The sequence below is a fragment of the Thunnus albacares genome, chromosome 16, assembly GCF_914725855.1.
Source record: "Thunnus albacares chromosome 16, fThuAlb1.1, whole genome shotgun sequence".
Taxonomy (NCBI): domain Eukaryota; kingdom Metazoa; phylum Chordata; class Actinopteri; order Scombriformes; family Scombridae; genus Thunnus; species Thunnus albacares.
Window position 1 is genome coordinate 26,090,110 of NC_058121.1, and position 16,040 is coordinate 26,106,149.

At 42.6% G+C, this 16,040-nt stretch overlaps 1 protein-coding gene across 1 annotated transcript in view; it reads right to left on the minus strand.

Moving 5' to 3' along the window:
• The window catches only part of hivep2a (HIVEP zinc finger 2a), a 124,896-nt gene that overhangs the window by 94,557 nt on the left and 14,299 nt on the right, over positions 1 to 16,040 (minus strand). The window lies entirely within an intron of this gene.

The window sequence follows — 16,040 nt, forward strand, 5'->3', positions numbered from 1 at the left end:
GGTGTATGTTTGAAGAGATCGGAGGGTCACCACTGATGTCACACAGGAGGTTTTATACATTATTGGTGAGTGATGTCACACACCTGAAGTACACAAGGAGACATATACTGTGGAGTAGGGGTGTGCCCGAATACAAAAACATTATTTGGCAAAGCACAAATAATGTTTTTTTTTAACGAATATTTGTTTCATACAAATATTTTTAAAAATATTGGGGAGACTCCACTTAGAGACCCGATGTGTGGACCTCCTTCGTAAGGTAGATTACTTATGAACACTTTAATTTTCTAAAATTAAAAGCGTAATAAAAACAAAAACAGGATTTTTAAGCCTCTTTCCACTTTCATTCGAATACAAATACAAATAATTTTGCTGCTTCAACAAATACAGATACAAATACAAATACTGGGATCTCTACTCTACTGTGGAGACTTTTTTTTTCAAGGCTGACACTTAAACTTGCAGTAAAAAAAAAGCACATTAACGACGGCTCTCAGTTCCACTCAGACGTACATAATGATGAACCGTCATGCGCTCTACCAGGGTTATGAATTCGGTAAACCTCATTAACGTTACTAATTGCACCTGTGCTTTTCCTGGTTTGACGTGTCAAAACGTCTGCTGTGAAAATGGTCTATCCAGCAAGGCTAAATGATTTGTTTTTAATGTTTTTGACTGTGAACCACGTTGGAGGTTTCCCTTTTTTTTTTTTAACATAAAACAAAACCTGAACTGCCAAAAAATCAAGAGAAGAGACGGTCGGTGCTACTGGAGTGTACTATCCTTGCTCTTTAACACAACGCCCTACAGTTAAATGAAATCAAAAGGAAATGATGGACAAAACACATTAATAAAACAGAAATTAGACAATATACAATGTACAGGCTGAGTGAAAGCAGGCACCAGCGAGCAGAAAACCATTATTTTTGGATTATTCCATCTTTCCTAGATCAGTTCTGGTTCTGGGGGTTCCTGAAGCATCAACCATGCAGTCACTGGAACATCTTAAGTATGGACCAGAGTGCCAGAGCAGCTATAAGATGGTCCCACTAAGTACCGGTGGTTATGACGTCTCATAAAGAATCATAATAAATTATGATAACAGATTTTAAGCGATCCTGACCAAGCGGCTCGCACAGGTCTTTCTAACATCGACAGAGGCAGAAACATGCGTTAGAGCTGTCAGTTCGCCATAAAAGGTGTTTCTACACAGCAAATTAAGAGTTAAATTTTTGGTTTTGATGGCATTTGTGTAAAGTTAGAGTTATAAATCCCTTATATTTAACTCTCAGTTGACAAATACTAAGCATCAAAACCGGCCCTGAGGCCTCACGAGTGCAGGGAGGATCTCTCTATAATTACGCTCTCAACAGATAAATCTGCGGTTCAAGAGAAGATGAGAGACACCTTTGATTACAGACAGACGCTGGTTCACGACCAGGATGCAACATCTTGAGTCCTGGATGTCTTCCCTCGTTTCCTCGACATAACCGGATCGGTGAGGATATATTATTTCAAAGTATTTTAAATATTTGAAAAGTGAATCCTTCTAAATGCAAAGAGCACTTAAGTAACCCGTATATGGACATCGTGTCTCTGTTTAAAGACTGACCAGGATTTTTCCGTGGATGTTTGGGGACAAAGTATCTGGAAAGTTTCATGCATAGTCGCCTTCATATTTCAAGCAGCAAGTCATCGCAGGATGCCAGAATCTTCCCTCGAACCTTTATGTTGAGGAGCTGCAGACAGCTTGTGACCCTGCGGCTGAGGATGACTGTGGTGAATATGTATCCACAATATCCTGTTTTAATAAGTCCAATATGCAACAGTACACTAAAACTAAATGAGCAGTCCTGAAATAATTGAATTCATCTCTGCGGTCATTTAAATATCAACCGCAGCTTCAAAATGACCAACTTTATCAAAGGGAGCAGTTATTGCAGGGTCGTTGCTGCTTTTTTTCCCTTCTGTCTTAGATACTCTATTTGTCTCCGAGGCTGCTCTCCTGTTGCTGCTGCATCTCCTGAACTCGACATCATGAGGCCATAAAGAAACAGTCAAGTTAAGTCAGCACAGGTATCCAACCATCATGTAAGTTATGTACCATCAGCTTTTTGCTTGTGTGCTGCAGTTGTATGTAAGAAGTGTGAGCTGCATAGGACTGTAATAATAAATCCTACTGCTTATCTAGTATGTTATGCTAAGTACACATTCCTGGAGAAAGTCCAGAAGAAAGAAAAAAGTTGTTGTGGACCAGAAAGCTATTCAACGCTGCTTTTTGATGAGCTATTCAAAGCTCACTACGTCTTCAGCCTCTCTTATGATGAAGCTCTTTCCAGTTTCTACACTTTCATTCAAGTCACATCAATGTTGGAAACACAGAGGAAACCAGGAGTCATAAAGGTCAGAGCACAGTTAAAAAAAAACTGTCTGAGTATGTTCACAATTTGTTTGTAAAACGCACCACAAAAAACGTTCAGTTCTTTTGTCAACTTTTCAGATTTCATCACGGTTCATATCTGGCAAAATACGTGCGTTTAATATGTGGAGAGCGAGGACGTCCTTCATCTTTTTTTTGTATGTGCAACGGCTTCAGGAAGCAAATTAACAATGTACATAGACATTACCATGATGAACAGGTGGATATTAACCAGGAAGTGGCCACACAAAGACGGCACAGGTGGAATTTTAAAGTGATCAGCCAACAACTTCTGCATCCAGGTCCCCCCCCTGTTATCACACACAGAGGTCCATTGATATAATGTGCGGGTCGATTGTTGCACACTTACAAGCTTCTGGTCTTTCTGAACAACAGTTCGTTCAATGGAGGAAGTTGATGCTCAAAGTCAGGCACGAGAAGCAGTTCTCCAAACCTGAAACTAAGAGTCCGACATTTATAAGAAAATAAGAGCACAAAGAGACAAAAACAACAAAACAAAAGGATTCCAACTTCCATTAATTGAAGAGTCATTGTTTGACTGTAATTCAGGAGATAATCTGGCTTTAAACAGCTTGTTAGGTTTTATTGGATCTTTCAGTGCAACACTAGTGAAGGTTCTGTCTGACGAATAAGGAAGAAATTCAGTCTGTATAATAATCCTGGACTTATTCTGCGCTCTACACAGCTTCATATTAAACATCGTAACGCACTGTGAAGATCCTGCTCTTTTCACCACCTGATTAAAAATGGCTTCAGAGTTTTAATTATGGTTACGGAGAACGTTAAAACAAACCAGGTGGTTTAAAAATGGACGATAATAACGTTCTCCTCTATCCTTACTGACGGCATGATATGTTACCTAAAACATCTGATCTGTCTTGTTTCAAAACCTTGTTCCCTGTTGTTTTAAAAGGTGTTTTAAAATGTTTATGTGGATTTTTAAACTCCAAAAAGAATCAGTAATTACACTAAATTAAGTGTTAAGCCTATCTCTGTGGTGTGGGCCCACGTAGACACTTCAGAAGTGCTGGTTATGCTGGTTTTACTGTGTATTTTCCCAAATGACGTGCAGGTTAAACTCTCCCACCTCGACATCAGGTCTCATGTAGACAAAGAAAAGTCATGATTTAAAGGCCTTAAACGCAAATAATTTACCTTCCTATCTGGTGATTCTGCCCCCTGAAACTCCTGTATTTTGAGATGAAATGCCGTAAAATGACTCATAACTTTAATACCAGCCCATAATATGCTTTACTTTCATGCCAACAATCATGATTTTGGAGGGAACATCTCCATATTTACATTTTTTTGGAAACCAGACTTATCTGAATATATTTGCATAGATATTTCTGGCCCTCAGCTGAACGTCTCTGTGTGTTTTTAACATCCAGTGGGAATTAGATAGACGGAGGACGGAGAGAAATTTACCGATGACATTAAGGCAGTCGAACAAGAGATCACACACACACACACACACACACACACGCACAGACGCCTGACAGCTGCTTCTGATCCTCCTATGTAGTTTAAGTTAACAGAGAGGTCTAATATCACCGAGTTGTCAGCCAAATCCTGTCACTGACACCCTTACTGTGTGTGTGTGTGTGTGTGTGTGTGTGTGTGTGTGTGTGACAGCATGGAAACACACATCAGGTAAAGGTACTTTCAAAAACAAACTACACGTCTTTTAATTTCTCCTCGTCAGTTAAAAGAGCGAAAGTGAAGAGAGAAGAGACAGTAAAGAGAGACCGAACCGCTGACAGCCGGAAAAAGAAAAAGGAGGATCTGTTTTGATTTTTTTTTTTTTTTTTTGGGTTTCTTTTGGACGGGATTGAAAAAAAAGGAGATGATGGAAAAGAGGACGGAGGAGAGAGAGGAAGGAAGAGGGAGGGAAACAGGAGAAGAAGAAGAAGAAAAGGAGAGGGGGAAAAGAAGGGAGAGGTTAAGAAGAGTTGGGAGGAAACAAGAGGAGAAAAGGGATGAAAAGCAAGAAAGGAGATGAGTAAAGGAAGAAGACGGAGAAAAAGAAGAGGACGTGAGAAGAAAGAAATCAAGATAGAAGACGGAAGACAAACGAGAGATTTAAGGAGAGAAGAAGGGAGGGGAGAGGTGAGGAGAAGGAGGAGAGATAAAGAGAAGAGATGAAAAGAGACAATAGAAAGGTTAAGAGAGGAGAGGAGGAACAGAGGAGAGGAAATGAGAGACATGAGTAGGAAGTAAACGAGGGAAAACCAAGAGAAAGAAAAGAGGGGGAATGTGATTAAAGGAGAGGAGGAGGAGAAAAAGATTAAAAAGATGGAAGAGGGAAAGAGAGGGAGGAGGAAAAAAGGAGTAAGAAAAGAGAGGAAGAGAGGAAATGAGAGATGAAAAGCACAAAAGGAGACAGGAGACAAGAGAAAAGGAAGTAGAAGAAGACGAGGAAAAGAGAGGACGGAAGAAAAAAGAGAGGTGGTAAGATTAAAGGAGAGAAGGAAGGAGGAGCAGAAGGAGGAGGAGAGATAAAAAAGATGGGAGAGGTGAAGAGAATAGAGGAGACAAAAGGAAGATGAAGAAAAGAAGGAAAGGGGGATAAATTGGTTGATTAAGAGGAGTAGGAACAAGAGGAGTAGAGGAAGGAACCCTGAGGAGGAAGAGGAAAACCAAGAACTGAGAGGGGAAGAGAGGTGGGAGGAGAGAAGACAAGAGGAGAAGAGAGGGAGAGAAAAAAAAGGCCAAAACCAAAGAGAGGAGAGGAGGAGGAAGAGGAGGAGGAGGAGGAGCAGGGAGAGGCAAGAAGAGAGGAGCACATCAGAGAGGAGGAAAGAGACGAGTCAAGACAGGACGAGGACAGAGGAGAGGAGAGGAGAGGAGAGGAGAGGGGGATGAAAGGGAAGAGGAGGAGGGGGATTGAATCCAGAGACAGATAGACAGACAGAGCTTTGAAGAGGAGGAGGAGGAGGAGGAGGAGGAGGATGGAGAGAAGGGGGATCAGAGTGAGTGAAGGATGAAACAGGAGGCGAAGGGATGGAGCAGTTAAAAGATGGAGGGATGGAAAGGCCACCAAAAAAAAAAAAAAAAAAAAAAAGAGGAGATATAAGTGATGAAAGGAGCGAGGGAGTCGGAGCGGAGGGTAAGAGGGGAAAACTTTAAATCTGACAGCAGAAAAAGAAGAAGAAGAAGAAGAGAGGAAGAGATGGATGTAAAGAGCAGCGTTCTACTACTTTTTGGGGGAATTTTAGGTGCACGTTTTTTCAAACGACGGATGGAAAAATATCACTTCGGAAATCTACGTTTCCACTTGAAGACAGATCGGTTTGTAAGACAGAAGGCGGACAGACAGACGTAGAATCCAGGAGTTTTTGCAGAGAGCAGCTCTGTAAAATACATTGGTGGTAATTGACTGTGACAGCTTTGCATGAAAAACATTCAGACAGTTACTGACTTGAACATTAAACACGAGGAGAAGAAGAAGAAGAAGTTCCACACAGACCGACGTGTAATGTAGCGTACGATAAGGAGCGGTGTGTGTGTGTGCAAACCGGGAGAATTTTCATTTATCCCTGTAAAAGCAATCGTACGGCTCACCACCCGGATCAACAGATACACAATAATGTTAATAAAGACGATGAAAGGCCATTAAAAATATATGGGATCATTAAAAAAAACGACCTATTGTGCAATTTGTCTTCTATAAATACCTAAACAACATCTTCTGTTTAGATTGGATCCTTTTAGATTGTTGTTTAGGTATTTATTAATGTATTTTTAACATTTCACATATTATTCACATATAAACACACATATTTTAGTGGCTTGTCAGCATTTATAAGTTGACATTTATTCATTAGATTAGACTCACGACAGAAAATGAATCAAAATTTGTCAAAATGCCCAGAAAAACTCCAGATATAACATCACATGAGACAAAATAAACAAAATAAATGCTTTCTGTATACTTTAATTTAACACTATTCAGGTTTCTGTCTGTGTCTGTGCAGACATACAGTAACACTGAATCCTTCATCGTTAGAGCGACTCTTTGTGTTGAGTGCGAATTATATTTTTCATTCGACTTATGAATAAGTGTCAAGAAAAGGAACGGAGTCTTCCTCAGCAAATGTGTCGGAAACGTGTAGAACGGAGCGTCAGTGTTCAGCGTTTGACCTCAACGTCTGACGTTAGTTAGTTTGTTAAAAGTGAGAATAAATCAGATAAATAAAGGCAACGGAATCGACGCCTGCGGTGTTATGATTCAGATTGTTTCACATTCGACCTTTCGATTTGACCTCAAACTTTCAACTTCATTTTAGCACCTCAGCCTACGTTCTTCATCATCATTTTTTTTCTAATTTTACTGACGATGCTTCTGCATACAGAGAAAGACAGCGATCAGAAACTTGAATAAGATCTTAACTGTAACTGACTTCGGTAGAGTATTGTGCAAATTACTTCCTGTGAAAACTTTCCGTGGGGGGGGAAACGGCTTTGATTTCAGCTGGACCATGATGGATCTTAAGGTTTACGGGGGTTTCAAAGGGTTTCATGATGATGATGTCAAGATGAAGGGTGATAGGTTTTTGTCAACTCACAGAGGAGCATTTAATCCTTTAACAGGAGTAAGAAGATATGCAGAGAAAATTCTGAGTAGATGCCATGTGTGCATCCTTCTTCTGCTATAGATATTTACCTAAAACACTGGAAACTTCCCAGTTTGCTCTTTTCCAAACAGAGCGTCAGGAGGCGCCTTGCTCGAAGGCACTCCGCCGTGAGCTGTGTGAAGGAGGCGCAGCCATTAGACCTGCATGTTTCCCTCCCTCATCCAGGTATTATATGTATAACATACATTCCTCCACACTTAAACATGTGTGACTGCAGAGAAGACAGATATTAAAAAAAAAAAAAAATCTGCAGCGTATTTTCAGGTCTCGTCAGATTTACTTCTCCTCTTTGAAGCGCTAATTCTTAGCTCTTGCTCGGCCGCTAACCATCGTTAGCATGTGCTAATCCCCAGGGTGTATGATGGACGGGAGGCACGAGGTGCTAGCCAGCTGTGCTAGCTTTTAAGCCTTAATACCCTGAGAGTGAGTGAGCTAGCGTGGAGCTAATCAGTCTTAATACCATGCATATGGCGTTAGCTCCGGAGATGGCTAGCTCCTGTAGCAGCGGCGGGTAATCCTAGCAGCTACAGGAACAAGCCCAATCCCCCATTTCCCCAAATATGTCATTTTTAGAAACTGCAGCATGAGATTAAGATTAGAGGAAAAGAATAAAAAAAAAAAAAAAAAAATAGAGCAGAGGAGAGGATAGAGAGGTAGCTCTAAGCATATGAACACACTATTTAGGAGGGATGCAATCATGTTTTTTGATGACTTCTTTCTTCATACTGAGGCTGATTCCAATTACTGTAATTCTCTTTGTATAGAAGTATCAACTAAATGAATCATGTACAAAAAAAAAGACATAAAGACAAGAAAAGGAGGGAGAGTAAAAGCAGCAGTAGGAGACATTAAAGCATTTTCTTAATTCTATTATAGACTCATTATTCTGTACATCTATTACACCATCCTGGCGGAGGGATCCTCCTCTGTTGCTCTTCCTGTGGTTTCTTCCATTTTTTTTTCCCATTAAAGGGTTTTTTTTAGGGAGTTTTCTTTAATCCATTTATGGAGGGTCTAGGAACAGAGGATGTTGTGTTGCTGAAAAGCCTCCTGAGGCAAATTTATGAATTGTGATATTAGACTATACAAATAAAAACTGACTTGACTTTAAGTACCAGCCTGAGAGTCAAACCACAGGCTCTTTTGAGTGTGTTGACGTCCTGTGCGAGGACAGGAAATGATGTCACGCTGGTGTGGGGGCGCAAAAATATCTTACTGGTGGCTCTTATCTTTAAGTGCATGTGTGCGTCTGTACGAGTGCTTCAAAATTGAAGCACCTGCTGCTCTCTTTCTCTTTCTCTCTCAGTCTAGAAAATCACAGCCTTTCGCTTGGACCCCTCCTCCTCCTCCTCCTCCTCCTCCTCCTTTTCCACTTCCTCCTGCTCCTCCTCCTTCCGTCCTTCACATTGTACAAGTCTGAGTGCCAGGGCACTGACATAGGCCACAAGCTCGCTCTCTCTCTCTCTCTCTCTCTCTGTGTGTTGGGCAGGAAGCCACCGAATGGCACAGCAGAGGCGAGCCACCTGTTCCTCTCTGGCAGAGGAGATCATGGAGAGATGGAGGGAGGTATGAAAAGATGAAGGCAAGGGGGAAATGAAGAGGAAGGGGGGGGGGGTGATGATGGAGAGAGGGAGTGGAAGAAGAGGGGTGAAGAAAGAACCCGTGGAAATGTGAAAAAGAGGAAGGAAGGGAGAGTAAGTGGAAGAGAGAGATAGAAGAATCAGAGGAAAGGATGAAAAACAGCGAAGCAGGGGGGGGAGGATATTGTGGAGGAAGGGAGGGATGGAGGGATGTAAGGGCAAGAATGAGGGGAAAAGAGGGATGAAAGAAGGGTGAGCGTACATGACTGAGTGAGAAAATGACTGGAAGGAGATGGAGGGAGGAGGGGTGAAAGAGTCAACGACAGAGGAAGGAAGAGATGAAGGGTTGTCAGAGAAGGAGGGATGGGAGCAGGAAAGAAAATGACTGGAAGCGTGGAGTGATGGATGCTGAAAGGGAAAGAAGAAGAGAGGAAGCGAAGGATGGGAGGAGATATAGAAAGGGAAGGATGGAGGGATATGACGATGAGAAACTGAGGGCGGAGAAGAGGACAAAGGAGGGAGAAAAGACAAAATGAAACGAGGGATGAGGCTAGAAAGAAAAGATGGAAGAGGGAAAAGGGGAGATGGGACAAGAAAGAGAAGACTGGAAGGCGTAGAAGAGAGGAGGAGGAGGATGGTAGGAGGTGTAGAAAGGGGAAGATGGAGGGATAGAAGGATGAGAAACAGAGGGTGGAGGAAGGACAGAAGGCAGAGAGACAAAGAGATGAAATGAAACGAGGGATGAAGCTAAAAAGGAAACTATGGAGAGACAGATGAAGAGAAAAAGAGGGAGACAAAGGAGAGATGAAGGAGAGAGCGAGGGATGCTAAAAGGGAAGAAAGAGGAAGATGGAGGGAGAAATGACTGAGTGGAGGGAAGGATGGAGGGATGAAGGGATGGGACAGGAAACAATAGAGGTATAAGAGAAGGGAAGAGGAGTAGAGGCGAAATATGGAAGGAAGTGTAAAAAGATATAGATGGAGGGATATGAGGGTGAGAAAGGATGAAAGAGAGAAGAAAGTGGATAATGGAGAAAGAAAAAACAGGAAAAGAAGGATGAGGGGAAAGGAGGGATGGCACAGGAAAGGAAAGTGACAAGAGAGAGAAAGTAAAGATGACAAAAAGTCAAGTGTAAAGCGAGGGAGAGGGATGAAGGGAAAAGAGGGGCTGAGAGAAAAGGAGGGAAGACGGAGAAACGAAAGGAGGTGAAAAAGAAAAGTAAAGACGACAAAGAGGAAGGATGCTGAAAGGGTCACAGGAAGAGAGGGGGCGGAGAGAGCGGGGGACGAGGAAGTGTCGGCGTCTAATTACAATCCCCTCCCCTCTCTATCTATCTCTATCTCTCTCTCTCTATCTCTCTCTCTCTCTATCTCTTGACCTTGCTCTCCCTCCATTCATCACTCCGTCTCTCCTCCCACAAACATCCTGTCTTACTCTGAATGGTTCTTCAGCTGATGAGCCTCCGACGTCAGCCTGCGCTCACAAGTGCTGCTCTGACTCCATGAAAAAAAATCACCCTGAAGGGTTTTTTCTACAACATCACACAAGGTCAAATTTATGAATAAAGACAAAATTCCCATCGAGGTTCAGTTAGATGATAGTTCAGTTTGCATATAGTCGATCTGAATTCCCCCGAAACATCCACAGGAAGCAACAGAAACATTTAAAACTCCAAATTCAAACTTTAGATGTAAAGTTTGGTGGTGGTTGCTAAACAGTGTTAGCACTGTTAGCTTGCCTTTCATGTGGATCCGTTCACACTGAAAGGTGAAAGTACGAGGATAAATACACACATTTTTCAAACAGTCTCTCCTGCAAGACAAGAAAAGTGACTAAAGAGAGCTTGAGAGAGAAGTTCAAACCACGCTCACTGTCACACCTGGTAAATCACGTAAGAAATGATGCGTCTTTTATTTTGAAAGTTACAGAAAAGGTTGGACACAGCCCCCCAAATCTAACATCGGAGAGTACAGTGAGGTCATGATGACTCAAGTGACCCCCTGACTTTTCATTTAGTGCCACCAGCAGGTAAAAGTTTCACTTATCCAGTTAAATATCTACTGTTAGCTGCACACATCCCACGCGATGCACCTCTCATCTCACATACAGTATAAACAAAATGCAAACCACATACAGTTCTCTTGCATGCATGTGCAAGCACACACACACACACACACACAAGCTACATATACATACTTAACATTAATATACATTAAACATACTGTACAGAGCAGTGCAAATAATACATGCAGAAATGCACATACTGAGAACCACTTACACACACACACACACACACCCATATGCAGCATGTGCAGGAAGTGTGCAGGCTGCAGAAGCAACAAAGCCGTCATTTGCATGAGGAACGATGCGGAAGCGAAACCAAAGCTCCTTATTGCACCGCGCTCAGACACACACACACACACATGCACACACACACTATACTTTCCATGCGATTTGAATGCACAAACAAAGAGGCCAGTGGACTTCTGGGTACCTGCAGGAAATGGGAACCAAACTAACTGCTGTTGTCTCGGCAACAGTCATATCCCATAATGCTATTCAAATTCTGCCGCTCTGTTATCTCACTCGTGACCTGAACACACACATATGGACACACACATTTAGAGAGAGGAGAGGGGAGGGGCGGGGGACAGAGAGAGAGAGAGAGAGATGATGCTCACCCAAAGGCCATTCATTTGGACACAGCTGTTACTCAATACACGTGATCATCACTCTGCCCTGTGTGTGTGTGTGTGTCTGCGTGTGTGTGTGTGTAAAACTCCCTCTCCATGCGATTCTGTCAAGGGCAGAGCTTGCATCTATGGTACCAAGCCGGGATCGCCATGGCAACAGAACATACACTTCTTCTCCCTCTTCACCTCCCGCCTTCTTTTTCTCCACTTTCTTTATTTGAACGTACTATTGTGTGGGAGTGGAGGTGAATGTGTGTGTGTGTGTGTGTGTTTCAGTCACTTCCTGGTCTTTTTTAGCCAATCTGCAAACACGGACTGATGTGATGCTCTTATTGGTTTACTGGACACCAGGCCCGAAATGGGCACTGGGACCAGCGGGACAATTCCCAGCAGCCTGTCTGATCTGTATGCTGATTGGATCGGGTGTCAGACCCGACAAAATTATTAAGGTAAATCGAAGCAGAAACAACGCAGGACAGCCACAATCAATCAGATCTATAGGCATGCAATCCCCCACCCCCCCCCCCCCATTGGTAAGATCCATGCCAATCGTGACACCTGATTGGTCCAACGCACGCAGCCTCCTGCATTAACAGCATCATCTCCTGGAAATTTTTCCACTCTGTGCACAAAACACAGTTGTGTATCGTGGAAGAAGGAGAAAAGGTGGAGCTGGGAGGGAAAAGGCCCTCGACAGTGAAGCAGACACACAAACACTCGCCCCCGACAGGTGTGTACGCAACAGTTATTACACCGTTAGCTCGTTAGCTCGCCAGTCACTAACTGTGCAGAGCTTTACAAGATATTCAGGGCTGATGAGTGACGACGTTAAGCGTTAACATTTATATACAGTCTATGATTAACATGATAAACAGCAGGGCGAGCTCAGCTACAACACAGGTGCAACACGGAAACTTTTAAAACGGGGCTTCATCCGACTCTCTGTGTCTCCACATTAGATTACATTAGAGGAGAGAGTTTGTGGGTTTTGGATATTGAGGAAGCTGAGTTACAATGATGCAACTGCGTGCCTTGTGGTAAAAGTACATTTTAACGAGGTTTTTTTTAGTATGTGTGTGTGTGTGTGTGTGTGTGTGCAATCAAATGTTTCAACTTCTAATAGCAAGTAGTGTAGCATAAACTCATCTATCTTGCACGAAAACCTGCACTTGGGGGACCTGGTCAGCCTGTAGGGTAAATATTCACTCTCTTTTAGCTCACCAGCTAGTCTACAGCTATCTGTGTTTGCCGCTTGGTGCTGAGCAGGTAATGTGCAGCGGGTTTTTAGAGCTTTTTCTCTGAAAACAGCTGCCTCCTGCGGCCGAAAAAACCGCTAGGAGTGAACCGAAACAGTAAAACAATGACAGCTAAACAGCCAAACAATGAGCTAAAACTCGCTATAAAGCTCCGTGAAGCCGAGGGGAGCTGCAGAGTCGCTGTTAATTCTCTGTAGGTTCATCACTACGAGCCCCATGCACAACACATTACACACTGACAGCTCATAATATTGAATGCAGCTGCTTTAAAGAAACTGCATTGAGTCACAGATGTTAGTGGAACAGTGATAACATCTCTAAAGGCATGTTTCCATCTAAATGTAACACCAATTGTAAACAGATTTCCAAAAAGTTGGCAAAAAAAAAAACCCCATCCATCCATCAACCGGTCAATAATGCAAACATTCTCCAGAGGACGTTTTTAAAAATGACATTATATTAAAACAGTGTGTGTGTGACTTGATAAGTGGTTAATTAATGATATTTCATTGTTGCTACACATCTTTGATGTCATGTGTTGTTTCCATGCATTAATTTGTTCCCCCTGTTCACTGTGTGTTCGCTGCTCCATCATGTTTTCTTTATTGATACAATGTGGCTCTCTTTGTCAGCCATGCATAACAAGTTTCTCATTCAAATTTTAATATATATACAGTATAAATATATATATATATATATGTGTGTGTGTGGAGGGAAGCATACTGTCTGTCTCTGTCTGAATAGCTTGCCACAGTTTAGAGCAGTCAGTGACATTTGCCACCGTCTATGTCCTCATAACCCACGTCACACACACAAATACTGCATGTGCACGGTCTGCAAGCACTGACGCACATCCTGTGCATGATCTCTGGTGTGTGTGTGTGTGTGTGTGTGTGTGTTTTAGTATCCGTGTGTGTGTGAAAAAGAAAGAAAGAGAGAGAGAGAGAGAGTTTTACAGAGATGACACTGTATGAAGTTTAAAGTCCCGCACGTTTGTGCTTTGAGGTGCAGATAGTAATCTCTGCTTTACATGATCTATTTCTGTGTGCTGTCTGACACAACCACACACACACACACACACACACGCATGCACGGAGGAGTCGTGGGTGAGAACACATATAGAAGAGGGAATGATGTGAGAGCGAGAAAGAGATAGAGAGACAGACAGACCGAGGGTGTTTTGGATGACATAGTTCATCCTCGTCCTCAATTTGAAGCCGTCTGTTACACAGGAAGAGGAAGTGACACCGCTGACACATTTGCACCCACAATACATTGTCTCTTCTACTATCTAGCGTATTTTGCAACCATCACACATTCGCAAAAAGCAAAGAAAGCAAAAGGCCAGTCTCCTCTTCATCTGGTGTCTTTACGGCAGCAGCCGTTACACAAGAGTCGCTGCTGTTTTACTAACCTCTCATGCATCCTGCTGTCTTTAATATGCTCTGATTCTTCAGTTTAACGTGCACAAGATACTACCTGATCATTGTGGTTATACTTTCCTATATCTGTTGTCAAGATGCTGAGGCATTTCTGACCTTTGACCTGCCTGTTTTTGCTTAGTATCATGGAAAACGAGGCTTATTCTCACCTTACACTCTTCACATCGCACACTAATGACTGCAGGAAAGTGCACCCCCAATAATTCTATTATAAAATTCGCTGATGACACTGTGACTTTGAGCCACAAGGACACAGACGCTGAGACAGACACCTTCATCACGCGGCGTGACAGCAACCATCTCGCTGTAAACGTCTTTGACCCGAGGCGAGTGACCGACCGTGAGTCTGGTCATCAAAAAGCCAGACAATCATTCAGGTGTCCTCGTGTAAATACTTGAGGTGTCCACGTAGACAACCTTCTACGCTGGAAAACACACATTCATAACTTGTGCAACAGACTGCAGCAGAGACTTTACACTCTCTGACGGCGGTCGAGGCTGCACGGAGCGAGCAGGCGATCCTAAAGAGCATCATTTCATATGGAATTACAACACGGTTTGGCGAGCTAACAGTGCAACTGAAGGCTTGCCAGGATGCACAGAAAAAAGGCTGTACGAGCAGGCAGTCATGAAACAAGCAAACAAAAAAAAAAATCATTGCAGACTCTTCTTTGCTGAATACGAAGCTCCGTCGTCAGGAAGAAGAAGACGACGACTCCGCGTGCCGAAGTGGAAATCAAACCGTTTGATGCTGAACCGTTTGTTCCAGCCTCCATCGAGCTGCTAGCGGAGCAACGTGCACTTAAACACGTCTGCAACCGTAATTCAGACAGTTTTCTTTTTAAGCCGTCAATGTCAAATGTAAAGTCAAATGTCTCTTTTATGATTTGTGGCTTCCCATGTTTGTTTTTTTATCTGACTGTTCCCAAGACAAATTCCCCTCAGGGACAGTAAAGTTTACTCTCTCTACTGTTGACCTCACTGAAGGTCGTCTGAGGACATTTAGGACATGAAACATGCAAAAAAAAAACCTTAAAAAGCTAAATTTTCACCCTGGACTTGCCTTTTTCATGGCCCTGATTGTTTAAGACTATAAATATCCAACACATAATATATATAAGTGTCTTGTTTCTTTAAGCTCTAATGGTGTTTGGCCTTTTTTTCTGTGTTTTTGAAAGTAACTCGAAGGGGCAGAAGGGTCAAGATTTTAGTAAAAATCTCTTGTTTGACTGATGATTATTTTTTTTTCAAGAATGTCTTGTTGTGACCAGATGTTCCCAAGATGTCTTTGTGATTTTGGATCCCAAAAAAAAAAAAAAGCTGCCAAAAACCTTTTGTTTCTCATGATCTCAGAGTAATTATTTTGTCAGCTCAACGTGACTTCAGAATGTTTTCTCATAATCACGGCATCGATTTTTCAACGAGGAATACCGAACCTATCTTGAAATGATTCAGAGCCGAATGATGACAGGCATGTGTGCTGTCTAGTACATTTTCACATTATGTCTCTGTCTGTTTCACTACTGCAGCACGTACTCCAAACAACAAATTCAATCATACTTACACACAGATTTAGCAGCTACTGGACCGTTTCCGAACCTTTCATGTGTGCACAAAGAGCAGAATTATATGATTTTCCAAACAAATTCCTCTCGGCTGCGGAGCTGAGGTGTTTAAAAGGAAACAGGCCTGTACAGAAACTTTACATGATGGCAGGCAGCGGGACCGTTAAAGTGAGTTGTTTTTTTTTTTTTTTTTCATTTACACTCCCAGCCGAGGTCACACCTCCGGTAACAAAGCTGGCCGGTTTCCCCGGCAACCAGCCAGGAGAAAACAGCGAGAGAGTAATTCTGGTTAAATGAATACAGCTCAACTCTCTCCTCGTCTCTAACCGTCTGTTTCTCTGCGCGAGCCTCTCGTTCGCTCTCTCTCTCTCTGTCTCTCTCTCTCTCTCTGGCTCGTGACAAAAGCATCAGCCATTTTAAATCATAA